The 13,760-nt window shown below is 35.7% G+C and overlaps 1 protein-coding gene across 1 annotated transcript in view; it reads right to left on the reverse strand.

Moving 5' to 3' along the window:
* Nucleotides 1–13,760, reverse strand: part of LOC107741044 (insulin-like growth factor 1 receptor) — a 110,372-nt gene that overhangs the window by 29,819 nt on the left and 66,793 nt on the right. The gene's annotated exons all lie outside the window — the stretch shown is intronic.

The following is a 13,760-nucleotide window of genomic DNA, read 5'->3' on the forward strand; positions in this document are numbered from 1 at the left end:
CACACACACATATATATATATATATATATATGTTTTTTCTATTTTGTGACTGTAATAAAAAAAAAAAAAGAGAGAACTGTGAAAAAAAAAAGATAAAATGATACACAGGTGATGGGTAAAATTAGACCCATCTGTTTTTCATACTGCTTTCAGATCCTCCTTGCAAGACACATTTTTATCTAGTTTACAGCAATCAGGAAGTCAAATGCAGGCTCAGATATAGTTAGTTAATTTCCTGACCTGATTGTGAGGTTAAAAGCCTGGCTTAAGCCCAAGCGGTTTGCAGCTCTGGGTCAGGGTCATGTGATAACACGTCCTTGCCCCGTTACTGTCTATTTCCTCTCGACCTCTGTAGTGTCTTTCAAGCTTGACTGATTAACGTTAATGCAAACAGCCACAAGGATACAATGCTGTACAGTTCACAAAGGCAGTGATGTACAGGCACATCTACTTCACCACAGTCAAAGAACTCCTTTATGTACAGTATACACTTCCTTCTGCCAAAAAACTACTTAAACTATCAAAACCTATGACCTAATCCCCATTAAACGCACTGGGCTGTTGAGAAAGACTAGATAAGATTACTATACTATTCAGGCAGAAAGTCTCATAAAATAGTTTTTTAAGTGGCATACAGAGTTTTCCGTTCTGCCACAAACTATATATAACAAAACTTAATACCAGTAAATCAGTAATGTAAAAAAAAAAACATTTTATATGCAATAGACTTAATTGTTCATTTTGAGAAATCATTATGATAATTAATTAAATTTAAGTGTTTCACATGGAAATCACACCATGTAGTAAACAAGTAAACCAATCGGTATTATTTCTTCTAAATAAATAAAATAAAATAAAATAAATAAATAAATAATCCAACAACATATATCTTAACAAATGCCCTTGAAAACTACGTGGGAAATACTGTAACCCTATCAAAAAAAATAATAATAATAATAATTAATTAATTAATTAATTAAAATAAAACAAATGCCCATGAAAATTAATTGTGGAGTGAAATATTGCTAACCTTCCAAATAAATTTAAATAAATAGACAAACCAACAAACAAAAGGGGAAAAATCCAACATAAATGTTAATAAATGCCACTGAAAATAATTTTTGGAGTGAATTATTGTCCCTCTTCCAAATAAAAAAATCTAATAATAATAAATCAAAAATAAATAAACTAAACTTAAATAAATATATAGTAAGAAAAATATCCAACATATAAGTTAATAAATGCCCCTCAAAAATAAATAAATTGACAAAAAAAAAAATTATATATATTATTTTGGGGGGAAATATTGCCACCCTTCCACATAAACTAAATCCAATATGTTGTTTATTAAATACCACTGAAAAATAATTTAATGGTGCAACTATTGCCACTGAACGAAAAAAGCGCATTTGCAATCTTGCAGACACGCAGACATACAAAAAAAAAAACATTGAGTTTTCCTGTGGTCAGCTCTTTTCCCCCTCATTCTCATATGGCATATAGGCTACAGTGCATGTGTTAAATGTGAAATCCAGCCCCACTATACAAACAAATCCAGTCAGCGTCTTCCATCCGACCGAGACTACGCATAATTCGACCAGAGTCCTCTGCTATCATTCTAAATAAGAGCGCATTGTAACATGGGAGAGGAAAAACTGATTCAGGTCAGAGCACCAGCAAGGAAAACACCAGCTTTAGCACAAGAATGGCCTACATTTAGAACAGAGAAACTCAGCTGCCCGATCTTTCCTTACGCCCTCATACTACAGCCTGGAAGGACAGGAAACTCGCTTTCCAAATGGCCACGAGTAGACGTCTCACATTTCTCAAAAAGCCACGGAAAGACTATTTATTTTCATTTTTTAAATGTTGGCCTTTCCACAGCGGCAAAGGTCTGACGGGTTTTTAGGGAGGGTCTTCGGATAACCTTTCAGCGGGGTCGAGCAAGGCCAAGGGGAGAAGAAAAGCTGGATGCAAAAACACTCTCAAGCTGTAGTCTACATGCAACAGTCATCCTGGAGGACGCTTGTAAAAAAAAAAAAAAAAACATCTGATAAGAGTTAAATGACAACGCATTTGTGGAAACACACGTAAAAAAAAAACCTAGTCTGCGGTTTAATGTGTATCTGAGAGAGTTGTTCTTGATCACAAGCAGCGTTCAAAGAGCAACTTCTTGACAAGAGAGTCAGCCGTTCAGTTTTAAACAACCAAATTTAAGTTAAAGGGACAGTTCACCCAAAAATGAAAATCCTGTCATTATCTACTCACCCTCATGTTGTTCCAAACCTACATGAGTTTCTTTCTTCTGTTTAAGACAAAAGAAGATATTAAGAAGAATGTTGGTAATCAAACAGTTGATGGTAGCCATTGACTTCCACAGTATTGTAAAAATACTATGGAAGTCAATGGCCTCCGTCAATTTGAGGGAGAGTAAATGATTACAGAATTGTAATTATTGGGTGAACTACTCCTTTAAAACATTAAAAACATGCAGAAAACTGAGGTCTGAATCCATCCGTTTTGCTTACAGTTTCCGCAAAGAACCATTTTAGCTATCATCAGGTCATAATGAAGACAACCCAGCTCATTCTGGCTGACTGAGGTATCCCATCTTCAGCTAAGGACACTAACGGTGGAGTATTCACAAGGCCACCATGCTGGAATCTCAGTTAGTCTAAACACGGAAAAAAACAAACCAGAACCAGACACCCTTGACTGTGCGCCTTTGTCAGGGAAGTCTACTATGCATCCTTTAACAACATGTTCAGGCTCTGAAATACTTTCTAAAATAGGATAGTTTGTGCTTTTTGGATGTGCATTATTATTAAAAGATAAAAAGATTTTATATAGCGCATGTTGTTTTCTCAAGGGCACAATGTGATAATTCATGGATCGGCTCTTTTTGATACTTGAGCCTACAGCTTTTCAGTTGCTAACATAGTTCTTTACCAGTTTCTAGTTCTAGTACTTTACACTATTGTACATAAAGACCGTGTGAAATGTTTTTTTCCTGAACTGATATTAATCCCTATCATAACAGAAAAAAAGGCAGAATATAAAAGGGCTCCCATCTTTTTATCCACTCTCTTTTATTTACTTAAATATACATTAATGTTCAAAAGTCTGGGGTCGGTACAATTTGTTACTGTTGTTATAAGAAGTCTCTTATGCTCTCCGAGGTTGTATTTATTTGATCAAAAATACAGTAAAAGCAGTAATATTGTGAAATATTATAACAATTTAAAATAACAGTTTTCTATTTTAATATGTTTTAAAATGTAATTTATTCCTGTGATGCAAAGCTGAATTTTCAGCATTACTACTCCAGTCTCCAGTGTCACATGATTCTTCAGAAATCATTGAAAACAGTTGTGCTGCTTCATATTTTTGTGGAAACCACAACACATTTTTTTTTTCAGGATTCTTTGATGAATAGAAAGTACAAAAGAACAGCATTTATTCGAAGCAGAAATCTTTACTGTAATAAATGCTTTTACCGTATCAATTTAATGCATCCTTGCTGAATGAAAGTATTAAAGGTGCAATAGGTGATTGTCTTCAGAAACATTTTTTGTTATGCTGGTTGAAAGTCTCTTCACATCCCGATAGCAATCATTAAGTTAAGTGGTCTAAATGTATTTGTCTGTATTTATATATTCTGTGGAAGGTGTAGGATCAAGAAATGTTCGTCTAATCAAAACGTTCGGTCCGAGCGTTTTAATATGCTGTCCTACCTGCCTGTCAACATATGTATCTGCATACCTCTGCGCACCCGGTTCGCGCAGACAGGATACGTCAGGCAATGGCAGACAAACATAAACAACCCGATCTTCCTTCCTGGTATAGTACTTTAAAAGTTTTCTCACCGGTGAGTGACACATGATGTAGCCCAGCGGTTAATCTAGTCCTCGCGCCAGCTCGTTAGAAGCGAGCTACGTGCATGAACTGTGTGCCAATCCATATGATCCCTACACAGTGTTCATTGCTCCCCACTCCCTGAGCGGGGGCTGAAATTGGGAACCACTGATGTAACCTATTGTAGTAATGTTGTCTCTGGTCTGTGAGTGTAAATGCGTTCAGGGGGCGTGGCTTTGGACGGCGATTGCAGGAAGGGTGGGACGTTCGTTTAAAGTTTTCTCACCGGTGAATGACACATGATGTAGCCCAGCGGTTAATCCAGTCCTCGCGCCAGCTCGTTAGAAGTGAGCTACGTGCATGAACTGTGTTCCGATCGATATGATCCCTACACAGTGTTCATTGCTCCCTACTCCCTGAGCGGGGGGAATCCGTTGAAGTTTACTTCACTTCGGAACATGGGCTGGAACTGGGAACCTGATGTAGCCTATTGTAGTAATGTTGTCTCTGGTCTGTGAGTGTAAATGCGTTCAGGGGGCGTGGCTTTGGACGGCGATTGCAGGAAGGGTGGGACGTTCGCTTTCAGTGCTATCAGGCTAAAGTTAGCATTTTCCAAGATCTCCTATTGTACCTTTAACTTCTTTCCAAAAATAAATAAATAAATAAATAAATCTTACCGAGCCCTCTTTTATGTTTCAAAACCATACAAGAGTGTTGAGGCATGGATGCAATGAAGATACTTTTGAATAAAATAAAATTTACATTTTACTTCGTTTGCATCCATATTAGTTTAATGCATTAAAAATCGTGCAGCATAGATTCAGCACAGTCCTCGTTTACTACAGGTGAACGACAATGAACACCTGGCTAAGGAAATCTTGGGCGTTCTTTCTCCATCTGGGAGCTGATTTAAAAAACAACAACAACAGATTATTGTCTGTTCTCATACACAATAACAGATCCAATATGAACACCTGGACCCTCAGGAAACAAGCTCGGAAACCACCTCATACTTTAGCTCTCCCTATTTATCATTATCAATAGCTGAAGAAAAAAATTAAGAGATTAGAAATATTTTAGGTTAGGTCTGAAAATGAAATTGCAGAAAAAAGAACATCTTTAAAATATTAACAATCAACATCTGCTAATATAATTATACAACACCAGTGTTTCCAAAGAAAGAATAGTTCTAAAAAAAAAAAAACTAACTGGGATTTCTGCGTGGTTTTTGATATACTTGGCTTAAACTGAATCTCAGAAGCGTGTTCATTCACATAGTTTCTGTGCATCGAGCTGCAGGGATGTTTAGCGAGCAGGAGGGATTCCTAACATGCTGGTCAACAAAGTTGATTTGCAGTTGTGGAAATAGCCAGCTGTGCAGTTTTCCATGTCAACAACACATGGTGTTTTGTATATATTCACAGGAAACCTGGAAAATATGCCTGAACAGATCTCAATAAATATTTTTGGAACATTTCAAAACAAACCAGAAAGGAAAGTGTAAAAAAAAAAAAAAATGTAAGAAATAAATACAGGTTGCAAAATTGTTGTATTTGCTAAAATATCAAATTAAATTAAATACAGAATAAAATACAATACAAAAGCAGCCAGTGTTGGTAGCATTCCTGTTCAGATTTACTTAACATGTATGTACACGTATCAGAACAAAACCAGCTCTAAACGCTCATACTTCATTATTGACGTTATAATTGAATTTCCACAAGGACAAATACTAACGCTGACATAACAACTGATCAAAGATTCACAGCTTTTTTTATTGCAACCACAGAATTGTAATTAAAACTTTTTTTTGGCTAGCCCTGCTAAAGCCATCTTCACTGCGTTCACCACAGAAACGCAGACATCTGTCTAACCCAAAACATCTTGCTGTCCGGCCAAACCATAATCTACATCAGTGGTCTCCAAACTCGGTCATGGAGGGCCGCTGTCCTGCAGAGTTTAGCTCCAACTTGCCTCAACACACCTGCCTGGAAGTTTTGAGGGCTGCACAATTAATCAAATTTCTAATTGCAATTACAATTATGGATGCCACAATTACATAATTGTTCAAAGCGGCAATTAATCGTTCAAAGTCCACTTATGTTATTCTGCAAGCTTTAGATATGTTTTTTTCTTTCTACATGTTATCTTAAGGGTTTTTCCATTGTTTTAGTATAACATTATAATACCATTCATATTTGAACTTTTTTTATAATTTAAAGAAGAAACCAATCCGATGAATATTCGACATTTGAGGCTTAATACTACAGAAAAGCACTAAAGGTTTTTCAGTTAGTGTTTTCAGCTTGTTTATTTTCATATAAAAATACTGCATGCAGTTGCATCAAATAAAAGTGTAAAAATCATTCTATGTAAATTGTGATAATCGTAATTAATAATCGCAATTACAATTTCAAGGGAATAATCGACAATTATGATTTTTGTCATAATCGTGCAGCCCTAATGCCTAGTAAGATCTTGATTAGCTGGTTCAGGTGTGTTTGAGTTTGGAGACCGCTGATCTACATTGTTTCGTTGCATTATGCTGAAGATGCACTAGACATTAAAGGAGTAGTTGAGACAAAAATGAAATGATTTTTGATTTGCTCACCCTCATGCAGTGTTGGGGGTAACACATTACAAGTAGCGTGAGTTACGTAATCAGATTACTTTTTTTCAAGTAACTAGTTAAGTAATGCATTACTTTTTAATTTACAAGAAAATATCGGACTTACTTTTTCAAATAAGTAATGCCAGTTACTTTTTTTCCCATTTATTGATTGAAAGCTCTCCTGTCCTCTTGTTGAGAGAAATCGGGAGTAAGATGTTACTTTAGTTCTAGAATAAATGTGAACATGCTTTAATTAATCTCACTCACAAAAAAAAAAAATCAGATTTAGTTTTCCTCTAAATTAATAAGAACAGTTAAAAGCCAAAAATAGAACTTTTTATATTAAAAGCAAACAAGCAAGCCCAGCCCAGATTTAAAAAGTAACGCAAAAGTAACGCAAAGCATTACTTTCAATAAAAAGTAACTAAGTAACGTAATTAGTTACTTTTTTAGGAAATAACGCAATATTGTAACGAGTTACTTTTAAAAGTAACTTTCCCCAACACTGCCCTCATGTCATGTCATATAACCTAGTAAGGTATAACTAGGGCTGGACAATAATTCAATATCAATATGTATCGCGATATAATTTTTTTATAGTTTAAAAAAAATTGTGAAATAAATATGGGGCACAAAATTGGTACATTCAGAAAAAAAAACGTAATTAAATTAAATTAAAACAAAATAAAATAAATAAAAATAAAATGGCTAAAGATTAGTGTACTCAGTAAATAAATAAATAAATACGGGTGACAAAATGTGTATTCAACAAAACAAACAAACAAAAAATATATATATATATTTATATATATATAATGAACATAACTTTGTATCAAAACAACAAAACAATGTATGGATTTCACTATTCAGTGGAAAACAGATGATGTTTGGCAGAATGTTCACACCGAAAAGAAGCTCCTCAAAAAATAGTACATACAAATTTTGCACTCTAGTCTGAGTCTTCTGAAGCCGTACAATAGCTTTAAAACACCAAAATGTGAGGCGTTATTTACTGATTTTCAGTGAGGATCTTAACCGAACATCAGCGTGATCATTCTGCCTAACATTTTATGCATCTCACGAACAAAAAAAGACATTTAGAAAAGTATCACTGACATGTGGATTTGTCATTTTTGGCTGAACTTCTCCTTTAATAAATTGCTCCATATCAGCGGTGGAGGGAAAATGCCAAGCCCTGTTACATTAGGCCAGCTCTCACAGAAGACCCGCCCTGGCCCTTCCCTGCATTCCCCATCATGGCGCTGACAGTCGAGGCACAGAAAGGATGCCTCAGGCTTTTTTATTTTTAGTCAACATCGTCACCTCAGCCCCTCATCCTTATTAATTCAGGAAACTCTCCAAGTTCATCTAAGGTCTTTTCATCACTGCTGATCTTGGCTGCCACAAACCAGCATGTCTGAGAAAACCAGGTTGCATGCGCTGGCACAGCAGTTCCCTCTCGCTCTCCAATAGAGTGAGAGAGTGTGCAACGACAACAGCAGATAACGTGCAGAAGAATAATGTGCAACATCCACCCTGAAATATTCTTTTTGTCCCCTAGTGGGACGGAGAACAATAGGAACGTATGGCTCCCAAGTCTCAAGAATGATTACGTCTCAATGACATCTAATCTAATACCTCAAGGTCACATGTAGTCTTAATGCGGTAGTGATGAAAATTTGTGGAGGATGAAATGATGTTCCTTCCTGGAGAACATCACTGACTAGCATAAACCCAGCTCTGCTCAAACAAAACTACCGAGATACGTCAGTCTAGAGTCAGTCTAAGGTCAGAAACGTACCCTTCACAGGCATGCACAGCCAGTGCTTTGCGTGCATGCCCTCGTTGTGTTTGTGCATCAATGTGGCCAACCTTGGTACTTAAGAGGGCGAAAGTGTTCCCTTCAAACATTTGTGCCATTTAACCCAATGTGTAGCTAGATATAAACTATTAAACAACTTCTCTTCAAACTGTTGCTTCACCATGGCAGCTGACCTGAAGTAGGAAACTGAACACAGAAGACGACAAGTTTCTTAATTGATCAAATTGAATATCTATTAATTCACCAGAATCATTTGAGTTGCATGTGCCTAATGGGTTGCTGTTCATATGTTATTTCACAGCTACTGCACTGAAAAAAAAAGATTTTGTGGTGTTGTAAAATATATTAAATGAATCATCATAAATTCTACTTGTAATATTAAAAATCAAGAAGAACAACAATTTTCTAAGTAAAATGTACACATTTAATTCATGTAATTAATGAACTGCGTGAGAAGAGTAACTCTTATTAATATAAGGTTCCTGTCTATAAAATAATAAATAAACTTTACTTAATTACTTTAAATAAACACTTTTAAATTAAATATAATTACGTAATATTTACTTAATTAGGGTGCAATTAGATTTAATTTCTTCATGAATGTTAAGTTTAGTAAGTAGATTTTACTTAATAATAGTGAGTAAGTTGTACTTGATATTAGAGCAGTAAAATTTACTTAAAATGTGTTCGTGCAATTTGTTACCAACATTTTTTAAAGTAAATCTTAATAGTTATTTTTTTCAGTGTGCTTCCAATACATCATCTGCAAAAACTGCCTTTAACTTTAAATTCAATTGTGATTCCTTAAATGATTCTGGCAAATTCATAATCCATTATATATTAATATTAACCGGTGTATGTGATGTGTGTGTATATGTGTTCACCAGGGCTGCATTTATTTGATCAAAAATACATTCAAAATGGTGGAATTATGAAATATGATAAAAATTTAAAATAACCGTTTTCCACTGTAATATACTGTATGTGTACGTTTGTGATTCAACATAACGTTATCATCTGAAACGTGATGCACATCATATTCCAAAGTGACTTACATAATGCAATTAATATCAAGCAGACAAAACATGCACACAAAACGCCCACATTTGAATTTGTGGCGAATGAGAGTGGCACTCAAGTTTATTTTTAGTTCTCACAAGCTGGTAGTTTCAGTTTTGCTTTAAACGAATTTGCTTGGGCTTGATGTTTATACTGGAATAATTGCTTTTATAATAAAGGCCACTATAATTATTTTATACTTATATTTTTCATTCTTGTTCCGAATATTGCTAAATTGTTGTGAAGGGAACTAAAACATTTTTTATAGTATTTATAACATTTGTAAATGTTTTGTTTTATTTACCGGTATTTTATATTATTTCTAAATGTTATAATAAAATGTGACTTATACATTGATGCAACTCATCTGTATTTTTTCTTTCTCAACAATGCAATTTTGACCCGGTGCGACTAATAGCCAGATAAAATTTATTTTACGAAAAATATGGTATATATACACACATGCAAACAAAATAATAAATATTAATAATAATTCTGGTTATTAAAACCCACACAATGCAACAAAAAAACATCACCTGCTGTCTTGATCACCAATGATGAACGAGGTTATGCGTTTGTTAACCTAGAAATTGCGACACTTCTCAATTATCTAGTAAAATAATAATCTAGTAGAACATGCAGCAAGCACTACATGCAGAGCTTCTGCAGGAGCTCCAGCTGGGCAGCGCATCACTGCTCTTTAATGGCCGGAGTGCCACCTGATAGAGTTTCACTATCATATCAGATGGCAAACATCACCCACAACACGCTTGGGCTTGATCAAAACAAGATCCATCAGTCTCACACTATAGAATCAGAGAGCAGTTTTACTACCAGGGTTGAAAATATATGAAAAGTGAAACTTGTACACTTTTCAAAAGTTAATTTAAAGTTAATTTAACAAAAGCGACAGTAAAGACATTTAATGCGTTAGAAAAGATTTCTATTTCAAATAAATGCTGTACTTTTGAACTTCATTAATTCATTAAAGAATCCTGGAAAAAAATGTATCAGAGTTACCACAAAAATATTAAGCAGCACAACCTTTCAACATTGAGAATAAAAGTTTCTTGAGCACCATATTAAAATGATTTCTGAAGGATCATGTGACACTGAAGACTGGAGTAATGATGCTGAAAATTCAGCTTTGCATCACAGGAATAAATTACATTTTAAAATATAATCAAATAGAAAACAGTTATTTTAAATTAAAATACTATTTCACAATATTACTGTTTTTTATGGAAGCCCGTTTCCGCCACTGAATAAAAAATTTAAAAAGGTTATTGCGACTTTTTATCTCGCAATTCTGACTTTTTTCTCAGAATTGCATGATATAAACTCACAATTGCGAGTTATAAACTCACAATTCTGACTTTTTTTCTCGCAATTCTGACTTTTTTTCTCGCAATTGCGAATATATATATCGCAATTCTGATTTTAAATCACGCAATTGCGAGTTATCAAGTCAGAATTGCGTGATATAAACTCGCAGCAATTCTGACTTTATTTCTCAGAATTGCAAGTTTATATCCCACAATTATGACTTTTTAACTCACAATTGCGAATTTGTATTACGCAATTCTGAGAAAAAAGTCAGAATTGTGAGATAAAAAGTCGCAATTACCTTTTTTATTTTTTATTCAGTGGCGGAAACGGGCTTCCATAGTTTTTTACTAGCCTATATATTCGATCAAATAAATGCATCCTTGGTGAGCAGAAGAGACTTCTTTCAAAAAACATTTAAAATATATTTGTTGTTTGGACCACAGTGACTTGCAAAATACTTATCAAAAATGTGTAATTATGGTTATTTCAATGTGACGTGAATGCAGGAGGATGATCAGATGACATTATAACAGAATAGCAATAAATAGGGATGGCTGAAGCTGGACAAACAAATAAACAACACAAACGACTTGAAAGGAAAATCAATTCGACTTTAGTAGGAGAAACCGTCCAGAGCTCTCGCCTGTCAGAAGTCGCTGACTAACGCTGACATTTTCCCTAACGTCCTTATTAGGCTCCCGCTCAAATCTGGCGAAACCAGTAACAGCCGTTTTACCTGACAATATGAGAGCGCCTCAGACCTGTCTGCTCTCACATAATAGGCCTTGTAAAAGCGTTTTAATAAGCCTGAGATCTTCACATTTACTGTACTCAATCCCAGCTTGCAGATGGAGGGCTGAACGCTTATTACAAATAAGAGAGTTGGCTAGGTAACAGTCTACCATAACATTGGCTAACAATTTCCAGATTTTTAGACCTAAATACATGAAGTGTTCAGGGGCCATTTTCCCCCACGAGCCTTGCAAAAGAGCGGCTGTTTTTGACTTGCTCTGGGGACCTTTTCATGAATAGTATTCACTAAGATTGACTCACATAGCGCTAATAACAGAGTCCTCATCCAGACAGCCTGAAGGAACTAATGTCGATGGTTAGACGCCTGTGATCCACCCCAAAAAAAGTGTGGGGCAAAGAAAAAAGAACGCAAACATTGTGAACTTTTAAAATCCTCGAAAGAAACACGCACAAGGTGCTGTACCTGTAATAAAACAGGCCTCAAAGCGGGGCCGCAGCCCAACGGCGATGTAGACATAAATTAAGGACAGCATCTGAATGACAGGAATAAGTAACTCTTTTTAAAGCGTATTCCCGTCACAGGTCTGTGGTTTGAATCTGGTAGGGCTGGTGGGTGTCTTTTTGCCTCGTCACACAGGGCTCAGCGCACTTGTGGGCATTTGAGGTCCTGCGATGTTTCGGATGGCATGGCGCAGGATATGCCCGGCTAGCTGGCACCGGAGAGCCGGCTTGGCTTGTACGGTCACCTCTGCTTGCTTCCTCCTGTCTTCATGCTCTACGGAGGCCAAAGGTGCTGGCAGTACAGGCCATCCTGTGGTGACAGGCTTTTTTACTCGCCTAAGCTTCTAGAACTGTTATTTGGTCACTGCTGACCACTGTTGTCTTTGCTGCCTCTCCTAGTTATAATCTGCGACTTATTTTAAATACAAGACATTAAATATCTGTTATGCAAATGCCATTCAGCGCACAACATGATTGGCTTATGCAACCAGCCTTTTCCTCTTAATCTTCGAATCTGCGTCTAAAACAAAAACCCAAGTAAGAAAATACTATTTCAGTCATTTTACTTCAAAATTTCATGTTTAATTCTAAGTGTTAGCTGCCAATTCTTTGTAAAATGTACTAGTAATTTCTGGTTGAGTTCTAGTTTCTACACAATTTTCATTTTCAGTATACACAAGTTTTCAGCTAAAAATGACCAATCCTTAAAGAAGATTACATTGAATATTTATGGTTATATTATATTAACACAATATACATTGGTTAAAACCACATGCTGCTAGAAACTTGTCAACTGGAAGCGATTTTCAAGTATCATTTTGCTATTTCCTCTGCCAAATCTCCAGAGCACCTCGAGAAAAGAAATCATAATTTACAACTACTAATTTTAGTTGTAAATGTGAGAATGAATATGATGAACTTAAAACCATGTATGCCGCAAAATACCCTCATTAAATTAATAATAATAATAATATTAATAATAATGACTGATCAAATACACAAAATATCAAATTTATAGATCTATCATTATTTTGGAAATTCTTCATTTCTATTTAAACAAACATTAAACAAATTTTTGCTCCTCTAAATAAAAAATGCAGACTATACATATATATTTATTTACAAACACATTATGACAGTTTCAAATTATTATTATTTTTACTGTTCAAATTAGGAATGTAAATTTTTTAAATTAACGATCAATTAATCGATTAATCGTTAACCTTAATGCTGCAAAATGCGTCTATTGCAGCGGCACGCAGCGGCATTTACAGTGCATTAGATCGTGACAGTGCATGCGTGTGTGCATACGAGGACGAGCGAGCGCGGGTTTGGATAGATGTATTTGGAGATTATTGCTCACGTCTCATTCGGCACAAATCCAAATGTTTCCATATTCGCAATGTATGTGAACAGGGCCGTCCTTAGATGACTTGGGGCGGGGCCCCCCTCGGTCCGTTTGCGATCACGTTCCGGGGGGTGGGGGGGTTATCCCCCTCAGTCCGTTCTCCGCGGGACCCGGTGCGACCGCACCAGTTGCACCCCCCTAAGGATGGCCCTGTATGTGAATGTTAAACTATAATTTATAACGTAAGCTAGGCTTGTACTTTACACGCATTCGCATATAGACGGAAAACATCATCCTATTCACATGAGCAAAAATGTCCTAGGCATAACAGCAGAGTGGATCGTATAGGCTACTACGGTCTATTTAAACTGACCAGTGTAACCTTTTATATGTTTGGTTGACTGTATGTTATTTTGATAATGCACAGACTGCGATGTAAGTTTGAATTGCTAGAATATGTGGGGTGTGTGCGCGCGAGGTGC

This window comes from Sinocyclocheilus rhinocerous, unplaced genomic scaffold, assembly GCF_001515625.1.
Source record: "Sinocyclocheilus rhinocerous isolate Xijiao unplaced genomic scaffold, SAMN03320098_v1.1 scaffold2808, whole genome shotgun sequence".
In the NCBI taxonomy this organism is placed as follows: Eukaryota; Metazoa; Chordata; class Actinopteri; order Cypriniformes; family Cyprinidae; genus Sinocyclocheilus; species Sinocyclocheilus rhinocerous.